The following is an 11,231-nucleotide window of genomic DNA, read 5'->3' as shown; positions in this document are numbered from 1 at the left end:
TATTTCCCCGATAGCTGTATGGTATCCGTTGCTATGGTAGCAGCGATAAACAGTGTCCGCGGCAAACGTTATTCATCAACCTGACGATAACTTGAGCGTCTGCTGGCACAGCGAAGTTGTTAATTTCATCCTTGAAATCGATCACGTGACGCCAGATTTCATTGTTGTTGATTCATCGGTATGTTTGCAAAAGAGAATTCATTCGTTCATACGCCTGGGTCACCACAACGGTTTTCGTCTGGATGTACTAGGTGTGGTTGGCAAAGTGTGGGCGAGGAAATGATATGGGTGGCAAAGAATTTTCACTACCCTCGCCTTGACCTTGCTGATGTAGTGTAACAAAGACACGCGCCCAGAGAATAGCCCGAGTTTTAACGAGTGCAGTCATGGCTACGTGTGTAGTAGTGAATGCCTTATTAGATATTTAACCATTTCATCAAGAACTCGTATACCATCAGGGGGTTTTGTTCTGACTTCGTGCCCAAACAGCAATGTATGCGTCGGGTCACGTGCGGCCCAACAGGTAAGAAGATTAATCTGTTTTGTTCAAATTCAAAATCATAAAAGAATAGCGACGAATGGAAAAATTAATTTTGGTATGCCGACAAAGCATCAATCATGCGGTTACATTCCTTCTGTTTTTCTCTTCTTTTATTTTATCTTTCTTTTTATTTTCAGCCTTTTTCTTATCTTTCTTTCGTTTCGCCTCTACCTCCTTATTTTTGTTTTTCCCTTTCAACCGCTTTCAACCCCGTTTTAAGTTTCCAAACAAAATCGACTGCGTGGCAATCTAGAAAAGCTCCATTTCTAGTCATCTATGCCACCAACTATCCAATTAAGAGTGTAGCAATACGAAAATCTACAAACCCAATTTTTACTAGTTTCTCCTTGAGTGGCACACACTGCATCCTCACGCCTTGCAATTAGAGCTACCGCTCCTTCAAGATAATCACTGTGATCTACTTTGAACATATAATCATTACACACACATTCTAACCCCATTCTATCATCTGGAAAAACAAAACAATTAATTATCTACAAATTAAAGCCTTGACAAAATTATAGAACAACAAAAAAAAATTCTTGTGTCAACTTGTCTAGAAAAGCAAACGTAAAATTAAAATAAAATAAAGGAATTCTCGATAACCACTGATAAAATTCCATCAAGTTCCTGATTGTCAGCTCACAAATTAATCAACAACACATGGAACACGAGACATTAATATCCAGTCATAGAAAGATCGTGCTAGTTTCCATGGAAACCTGTTACTAAGGAAGCTGTACAGGATAGCAGCAAAGATCGATAAATATGATAACCGGAAGTAGGATGCGACAGACGTTTCGTCACTTCCTTTTCAATTTAATGAAACTGGAAGGATGAAATTATTGCCTAAACTCTAATTGTACCATTAAGCTAAATATGTTTATAATTATATAATTACGTTTATTCTAATAATTACTAATTTTTCGAGAATACTTGACCAAAATTAATGTTTGATTTTCCACCTAACAGGTTTAGGGCATGCGTTAAAGGTACAAAAAAAAAAAAAGGTACCTTCTGCAAACAAGGGGGATATCCTGCATCATCTTAATTTTCTCTAATGGTGGGATGGGAGTGATGACGTCACTGGCGCGTGATTTCATAATGACGACGGCACGGAGGGAGACGAGGGTTTTTTTTTGAGGGGGGATGAAAAGCTCAACTTCGGTACTAATGTACATTACCTTAGAATTTATGAACGACCGTAGACCTCTCGTAACCCGTCTGCCTCTCTCGAGCTCACTTAATGACTGTCCTACATCTAAAATACCGCCCTCTAGCGTCGAAAGTGTGGGTTTTTACCTTTGCAGTGTGTAATCTATCAGTGAAGTCTCGTGCGAGGGAATTTAAGGAGAGAAAAGGTCGCCCACCTTTTCTAATCCTTGGCGAAAGAGTGGACGGAAGGGGATGCGGATGAACACGTGCCAGAGGCCGTCGTCACAAAATGAGGACGATGTGAAGGGAGGGGATTAAAATCCTTCCCCCCTAAGTCAAATGAATCAGTTCGTTGTATATAGTAGAGAGAAAATATATAGTGGATGTAATCCACTCAACAGCATTCGCTTGGCGCGTGCGACCTGTACGCGTGCCATTGCCCTTTCCCTGTTGCATATGCGAACTAGCCCAAAACATCCACGCCCTTATTTATGTTGATATATTTCAAGTGGAAGGGATGGGAAAGAGTTTCTGAACAACCTAATCACATACTCAATAGAAAAATATGGAAAGAGGAACTTTGTCATTACATTTGTTTATTTAAAAACTATCTGAATCTGTGCACATGCTCAGAGAGAAATTATTTTCAACACAAACATAATGAAATGAATTTTTTTTAAAAAAATGTATTATTCGGTTACTAATTTGTATCAGTTAACGGATGGGGGGAATAGCGAGAGATGGGTATGCCACCCAGGATGCTGAGGGTATGGCGAACTCACGAGGTTATTGCTAGGAATGCTGAAATCGTGAGCTTTCCGTTTTTCCCCGAGCTAGCTAGTGATGTGGCTGCATTCATTACACTTTGAGTCGAAACGTGAGCTTGGATCGTGTACGTATCGGTAGGTAAAAATAACGCCCAGGTGACTGATCTGCCTTTACTATTGTCCTTTAGCAAACATAATTTTCTTTTTCTTGGACATGCTTAAGATTCTTTGCAGATAAAATTGAGTTCTAACTGAAACCAAGCTGCCAGTTTAATTTCGATGCACCACATTTAGTCAGCGGTTATGTAAATTTAATAGTCTGGTAATTGCAATTAAAGTAATTTGTTGGTAATCAATCTATAATCATAACTGTCGTCTTGGCAAATTAGATGGAAGGAATGAAAACAATTTTAATACGATGGGAGAAAAATAACTATATCAAAGATGTATGGTATCCTGCGAAAAATATCCCCGATAAAGTAGAATATTATATTCAATAATCTATCTCTTATCCCCCCCCCCTTTACAAAATGGAACATTCCATTAAACAAATTTTGCTAATTTAAAGTTTAATTGGCTATTTAAAATGTTTCACTGAATTTTTTTGTTGTATTCTATTATCTCTTATCCACCCCTTATAAAATAGAACATTCCATTCAACAAAATTTCGCTAATTTAAAAAAGTTTCGATTTTTTTGTTTAATGTGCATAATTTATTATTTCTTATCCTGAATGACATGGAGATAGTAATCAGCAAAACTTAGAACATGTAAAGCTCTTTTATAATGACTGTGATTATATGAACATTAATTTCTCACATTTTCTTGATGTTGTAAATGAACACCCCCGGAAACCATGACAAAACTTATCTGATGACCCAAATATTTTGTCTATAGAACTGGTTGGAACTTCAGAATTCACGTATAGAAATTCTAGTTTCCATAGTGCACGTTTTATCTTTTTCCCACTTAAGAGTGACCCCTACCGGTAGAATTAATTTTATCCGAAATTGCAGTAATTATGGTGTAATTATTCGACTCGATACACGCATGCGCGATCTCTTGTGATCTCTGATTTAAGTAAATACAAAAAAGTTAGTTTTTATTAAGTTTCAGTAAGTAAAATATAAAAAACTTTAAATTAAAATATTGTAAGTACAAATGTACTACGTAAAATTAATAGTATTTATGAAACAATTGTAAATATTCGTCAAAATCCTTTCTTTCTTAAAACCTTAAACAATTTTCCAAATGTTTACTATATATAGTCTAATTCAGACTTTCATCCTTTTTGATGAATTGCCCAACCCAGAGATTAAAAACGTCAATGTCTGAAGAAATGGGAGTGGAAGGGTGAATTGCAAGGAGGAGTTCTCAAAGTCCCTTGTGATCGGCTTCCGCAACATGGTGATACCGGTTTATGGGAGGTTTGACTAGCCATCTTTGACAACGATATGGTTGCTTTAAATGAATCTGATTACAATAGAAGATAACGTCAGCATGCTGCACACGAAGGATCCTACCACAAAAGGTAGGGGGAAGTATGGTGGGAGGAATAAAAACATTACTTCAGGCTAGTTAGCCAGGTCAGTTTGCAGAGTGTGATTCAGATTACGATACAACAAGACGCTGGGCAGATGAAAAATAAAATTCTTAATAATTCATATATCTCTGTCTTGAAACAGACTCCATAATTATGAAGCTACTGAAGTTTTCTATGTGGATTAACACCAAATCTGTTCCATCACCACTTGACGAAATTTTATTATTATTATTTCCGTGTTTAAAAGCACAAAGACAGCCTTCTTAGGCCGCTCGTGATTTCTAAAGTGGCAGGTGTGCCTCAATTAGCTTACATAAATTTTTATACGAAAAGGAAGTCAAAGGTCTGTGTTTCAATAATGCAGTCACAGGTGGCGCTGTGCCTCCGGGTAGTGTCATCTTCTCTTTTAATTGACTAAAAGTTCAAGATCTTTATGACCAGAGGAACGTTTCATCATCCAAGCAACAACTACATCATCAAATGCTACTCGTAAACATCATGCCAACTTGAAAAGCAAGAGCGGCTACTTTGAAGATGTTATGCAAATAAACGTCTTTAGTGACACCAGAGAATGCTTGGGTAGCGTCTTCTACTGCTGCCATTAAGGGTGTTCAAATATTATGTGCGGCACAGCTAAACAAGTTTGCCTATTGTAGTTAGGCTTATGGAAACATAGCACGCTTTTAGTGCTACGGTTTTTTTTTTGACTGACAGCCTACGCAGTTCGCGTGGCGAGAACAATGGTGTCCAAGGCAACCAGCGAGCTAAAGAAATGCCCCCCCTCCCCAAAAAAATACTGCACAAAGGACATATTCTTTCTTCAAGGAAAATGGGCTTGCTAACATTTTAACATGTAGATAAAGTAACCGTGTTTAACAAGGTTAATATAATGTATTGTGGTAGTCGGCAAGTGAGAAGTAGGGTTTATTGCCTTTTATGCTACATTAGTACAATTACTACACATAAATGAATTTAATGGTTTGCAAAAATAGCACGAAATGACAACTTAATTGCACGCTATTTTACTATACAAAGGACTACGTGTCGAGAGCTGTTTCCATCCTTTAATCAAATGCTTTAGTATTCTTACACCAACGCAGGCTAAGTTATTACTGTGGATCGGAGCTTAAGACTCAAAAAAAAAAAAGTATATACATTAAAAAAAAAGGTTAAGTAAATCTTCACTGAGTCACGTTTTAGGCGCGTTTGATTCTTACTTTTCTTAAATTAAATATTTTTAATCAATTAATTACTAATGTACTAATAATACATAAAAGTAATTCAATTCACTTCACTGCATTCACTCAACTTTTTATACCTTGCTTATTTCCTCCTGGATTTTAATGAAAATTGAAATGCAAGACGTATTTCATGGATCTACTGTGATTATTAAAATAAAATAAAAAATCAGAACTTATTTAGTAAACTGATAACAAAAAAAAAATAGCTAATCAGAAAAGCGAACTTACGAATGCGCTGTTCTTTAACTGAGAATTTTTCTATTCTGCGCATCCGCTATGTTGATCCATTATTTCTTCAATCAGCGCACTGCAAATATAATTTGTATACGCAGGGTGGTTTTTTTATTCATCGTGCCTTTTCATTCATCTGAAGAACTAAAATATTATTTTAGAACTATACTTAGCGGTGGTGGGAAATTCGTGTCACAACACGTTCAAAGTGGCCCCACATTTCTCAACAGTGTGTCACTGTCAGTCTGTAAAGTTCAGGACATACTCCAACATTTCTTCTAACACAGAAAAAAATCCAACCATTTTATTTCATCTTCAGCGCAGGAATGTTTCGTGGTTTCTTCTGTAACACATCTTTAAGATAACCACAGAGACAAATCATGTGTATAATCAGGTGACACTGGAGGCCATGCGAGTTATTTGCCATACACATTAGGTTAGCTGTCAGAAACCACCCGATTGTCAAAACTGCCCTCTTGGAACTCCAGGACAACTCCTGCAGTATGTGACTTTGCACCATTTTGTTGCAACTGGTTATCATTTACGTCAACGTCATAGCTATACAAAGAAGGCACAAAATTATCCTAATGACTGAGGTAAACGTCACTTGAGATGTTCCCATTGACAAACACTGGCCTGAAAGTATCAGAGTAACTATTCGAACATCTAATGGTCAACAATATGTCTTTTATAAGTGTAGAAATGCACTTAAAAAAGATTTTTGTTTTGCCATTATGCAGAGAAAGATGATGATACAAGGTCAAATCTTTGCTATAGCTATTTCTGGGACTTTTTTGATATGAAAGCATCTTTGGCGGCACCTATTAAATTTTTCGGACTGAAGTAAAAACATTGGCAACGAAAATTCGAGACGGAAATGACGTCACTTCCTAAATTACACTAATTACGCTAACTTAGCCACTAACGTTGATTTGGTAGATATTTATAGAAAACAGTTAATTTCTAAGAGAAAAAAAAAATGCAATCTATAGCTTACTACTGCATTTCAAAACCAAAGCGATGTTGATCACTCTTCATGAGAATTATTCCCACTCTATCAGATTCCGATATGGTATATATACTTGAAGCCAAAAATTTGACAAACTTGGAAATAATTATAAAACTAGTACTAATTACCCTCTTTATATATCGGCATCTACTCCAGCTTACTCCACCAAATAATAAGTAATTAGCTTAATTACTGTTTCTATAATATTACGTAAGCCTCATTAGAATCAAAGTACTGTTATGCTGGTTTTATCTGGATTGCTTTTAAATCAGTATTGTGTTTAGAATCTAAATTACTAAAGTTTCGATTATAATTGGACATAGATTGTGTAATGCATTAGGAATCGCAAATAAAATTAAAATTAAATTTAAAAGCTTTATCTACATTATATATATAAAGAAACTGAAGCAAGATAAGCCAATTAGGAAACGAATGCATTTTCGGTGTACTGCATGTATTCGAACGATTAATATTCAAATATAAGAGATTTTTAAATTAAAAGATAAATATTTTAAAGAACAATATTGTAATTTTTATAATAAAAATTTTAGTAATAATATCTTTAAGTATTTTTTAAAATACTCAAAATAAGAATGAAAATATAAAAAATTGAAGAAAATTTTACATATAAATGAAATATTTAAAATAAATATGGACCTCTTTGTTTATTTCTTGACCATTTCTTTGATCAAAATCCAATAAAGTTTTGATCAGTAGATGTAGATTTCTTGGGGGATGTGAGCATGCGCAATCTTGATTTTTGTAAGTTTAAGTTGTTGATTTCATGTTTCATGATGTTTGTTGCTGATTTCATGATTTCGGAATTAGGTTTTCGTGAGCATGCGTTTTTTAAGTTTAAGTTGCTGCTTTCATGATCTTTGTAAGTTTGTTGCTGATTTCATGATTTTGGAATTAGGTTTTCGTGAGCATGCGTTTTTGATTTGTTTAAGTTGCTGATTTGGTAAACATATGATTTCAGTTATTCATTTATATTAGTTGAAGTAAATAATTTTTTTAAAAAAATCCTTGTATTTTAAATAATTGTAGACACTTGTTCTTAATAGTAATTGCAGATTTGCCTTTATACGATTTTATTATCATTATTATTTTCAATTTAAAAAAAAAAATGTTGCTGAATGAAAATAATATATAAAAAATACTGCAGTGTAGATCTAATTATGAAATATCAGATACAAATTATTACCTTAGCTTAATTCAAATCAAGTTTTAATACTTTATTTTCTATTAGTTTAGGCCAAATTTTACAAGTAATCTCCGCTGCATCATAGAAAAATAAATTTGTCTATAGAACATATACATTCTTACCTTACATTTTCAATCTACTCCATTTAGCTAATTTAATCCCGTAATTAACGCACAAAACAGAAGTAATTATATATATAGCTTCGACAATAAGGTATTTTTTTGATTTTGGTTTTCAATGGAGTTCCAGTCTGCAAGATCTCAGGGGCATGTGAGGGAGGGGCGATCTTTTTCGTCGAACAGATTCTTCCTCAACTGAGGGAAAATATTTCATTGCCATTATGAAATCAGTCATTTTGTCTCATTTTTCATATTCACCTATTTTTTTGTTTGTTTTTTTTTTAAATATTAGTATTCAGTGTCTAAATAAATACTTTTTAATTGAAATAGATAATTCGGATTTGTCATAAAAGGTTAAGTTTATATTTGTCCATTAGGCACAATAAAGAAAGCTATGAATTGCGTGTGTGTATATTGACTTTGTTTATTGAGATTGGTGTTTGATGTAAAGGATGTTCGACTTGTATTTAAGCAAGGTATGAATGGTGCCAAGAAGGAGAAGATAGTTCACAATGAGATCCTCCAACTTTTTTTTTGCCATCATGAATTCCATCTTTATGTAGACTATACACTGCTCTATCATTAATATCCTGACTCCTCTCTATTTGATAGTTAGTCACATCCGAGCTCCATGTGTCAAAAAGAGAGTAGTGTGATTGTGAATGGAGAGCACTGCGATCGAAGGAGTTAACAAACTTCTAGTGCGGAATGATAATAGGGTGTCACATAATCCCAGGGGCTCCCATCTGGTGAGTATGGGCTTGGCACACCCAGGGTCCTGAGCTGGATATCACTTTTCGGGAAATATCGGAGGACATTTACACAAAATCTTTGGAGAGTGTTCCATGGAGACTAGAGGCTGAGCTGCCATAAAGGCTATTTAGCCTTTATGGAAACATCTAGAAGTTAATAAAACTAGCTGAAATTAAGAAGAATAATACCACGAAGCTGCCACTTCCAGCCTAGAGCGCAGATTTGAATCCGTATGGGATGTTCTGGAACAACAATTCGAAGCCAGAACAAGACAACTCAATTCAAACAGAGAACCAGTTGCAGCCAAGAGGGACACAGAATTCCAATCTTCACATGCCGAAATTTTTAGTTTCTCTCCAGGAGAGTTACTGTTAATGTCATTGAAACATATTGCAGTATTACTCAATATTAAAAAGATATTTTTATAACCAGCTTTTTATGTAAATTTAATCCTTCGAATACATTTTTGAGGATAATGAATATATTATTTATACACCGACTGGCCACTTTATTAGGTACATCTAATCTTTTCATGAAACTGAGCACTACTTCAGCAATAGTATCGCGTGTTCGTACCATGCGAGGCAGGTGGGCAGATATGTAGGGTCAGCATCATGTGTGCACCATACACACAAAATACGCATCCCAACTACTGTACTTCCATAACTACTGGTGCACCATACCATTGCAGTTAATGTGCCAAGAAGCTGTACCCAGCCAGGCTCGTCAAATTTTTAATAAATAAGTTAATTTTTATTAATATTAGAATTAGAAAGGAATTAATATTAGAATTAATATTAGAAAAAATTCTTCTGTTACTCACTTTCCCCATCACCAAAAAGTGACTGTCCAATTCCGCTTTAAACATTACCGAAATCTGTCCCCTCGACCACTCTGACAGGTAATGACCGGTAATTTGTTTCAGTTATCTGCCACACGATCTCCAAAGATAAAATTAACAAATGAGTCATGGGATATAAAATTACTGGACATTCACTTGACCTAAAAATTCTTGACACGTCTATTATGATCTTTGAGGCAATGCACACACACAGATTACCTATTATCGGGCAGATAAATCTCTAGTTATGTTTTAAATCTAAGATAGGAGACTCGCATGGATCATCGCTAGGACCTCTGTTATTCTTGATCAATCAGAATAACGTTCCACAAGGTAGAACGAATCCAAAATTAACATAATGTGTTATCTGACTCCATAAAAACATAACCAAACTGTTAAACGCGGTGTGCATTCCCTTGAATGAAGAAGGAATTACAGAGAATACGAATATAGTGATCAACAAAATGTAATGATAGTATAATGATCAACAAAATAATAGACATGGAGAAAATAAATAGTGCTTTTCTAATTTTTTTTTTTTTTTTTTTAATCTAACTGCTACAGTATACATCCAAAAAGTCTTGGGGCATTCTTCTTTTCATAGTGCGTCAGACCTTGGCAGATAAACAAGTTACTCAGACTGGAATAAAAGCCCTCGCTTGTAGCATAATGGTTATAATCACCGTCTTTCACTCTATGCAGAAAGGCCTGAGTTCGAATCCCTTCAAAGACTAGGGGTTTTTTTTCACAATGTGCTGTTACCGTCCAGCAACGCATAGAAAGAACTCACTCCACATGAACAGAAGGTAGTATGACAATCTTATTAGACAGCTCTACGAAACATCAATCAGGTTTAAGCGTCAAAAGGGGGTGAGACCTGTACGAATGCAACTCGTACGGAACTTCATGGCCTTAGTTTTCGTGGAAGAGCGGCGAAGCATAAGCCAAAAATCAGAAATTGCAACTAGTGGTCTCGCTTTGCATGGTGCATCGAATGCTGTATTTCCAAATTGGTCCATAGAGCAGTAGAAATCGGTTCTATGGAATTTTCACAGTAAAATATATTATTTATTCTTTATTAACAAAAAAAAAAAAAAAAAAAAAACCAAAAGTGGCCCCTAACCAGAAACTGGCAAATCCACTATGTACATACATAGATATATATACAATGATACATATAATGATACAATATATAATGATACATACAATGATATATACATATATAAGTGTAATGAACATGTAACATGTTCACACAGCAAATCAATCACGCAACTAATCAGAAGTATAAATTGTGGCACAGGAACCACAAGACAGCAGTCTTTTTCTGTCCTAGGAAGAACGAAAAAAAAATAGTAGATGGCAGGCGATATCAGTTTTAAGAAATATCGATAGACATTGCAGGTGTTGGGTTGGTTCCTTGTTGTTGATATGTTGATAAACTTGGGAAGAGTTGCTTTCTTTTGGTGAAAACAGCGGGGCAGAACTGTTGTAGAGTTGAGAACGATTGAGAATTTTCAGTCAGTGCCACCTCATTTCCTTCAGAGAAGTTGCTGACAGCAGCTTGTAGTGTAGATCTGTCATCGTGGTACAGGCTGCAGCGATACAGAATGTGCGTCCATATTTCCTCAGCACTAAACAAGCAGAGATTGGTGTCAGACAAGCCAAATTGAAATAGTTTGGAGTTGATGGAGCCGTGCCCAGTAAGTATATACGATGTTGTTAGGCTGGGAGAAAACCATTGGCGGACGTTCTTGTTGAGAAGGAAGGTAACTGCAGGAACAAAACAGCGGGTGACTTGACCAGTAGTACTGGAATCCCATCGTGATTG

At 35.4% G+C, this 11,231-nt stretch overlaps 1 protein-coding gene across 1 annotated transcript in view; it reads left to right on the top strand.

Annotated features, from left to right (window-relative positions):
* Nucleotides 1–204: 204 nt before the first annotated feature.
* The window catches only part of LOC150082140 (ras association domain-containing protein 10-like), an 83,174-nt gene continuing 72,147 nt past the window's right edge, over nucleotides 205–11,231 (top strand). The window contains exon 1 of the mRNA XM_090379127.1: nucleotides 205–523. The gene's annotated coding sequence lies outside the window, so the exon portion shown is untranslated. The remainder of the gene's footprint in view (nucleotides 524–11,231) is intronic.

This window comes from Mastigoproctus giganteus, chromosome 8 (genome assembly GCF_048544385.1).
Source record: "Mastigoproctus giganteus isolate SK-2022 chromosome 8, ASM4854438v1, whole genome shotgun sequence".
Taxonomy (NCBI): domain Eukaryota; kingdom Metazoa; phylum Arthropoda; class Arachnida; order Uropygi; family Thelyphonidae; genus Mastigoproctus; species Mastigoproctus giganteus.
Note: the sequence above shows the minus strand (reverse complement) of the source record. Positions and strands in the feature narration are given on the sequence as shown.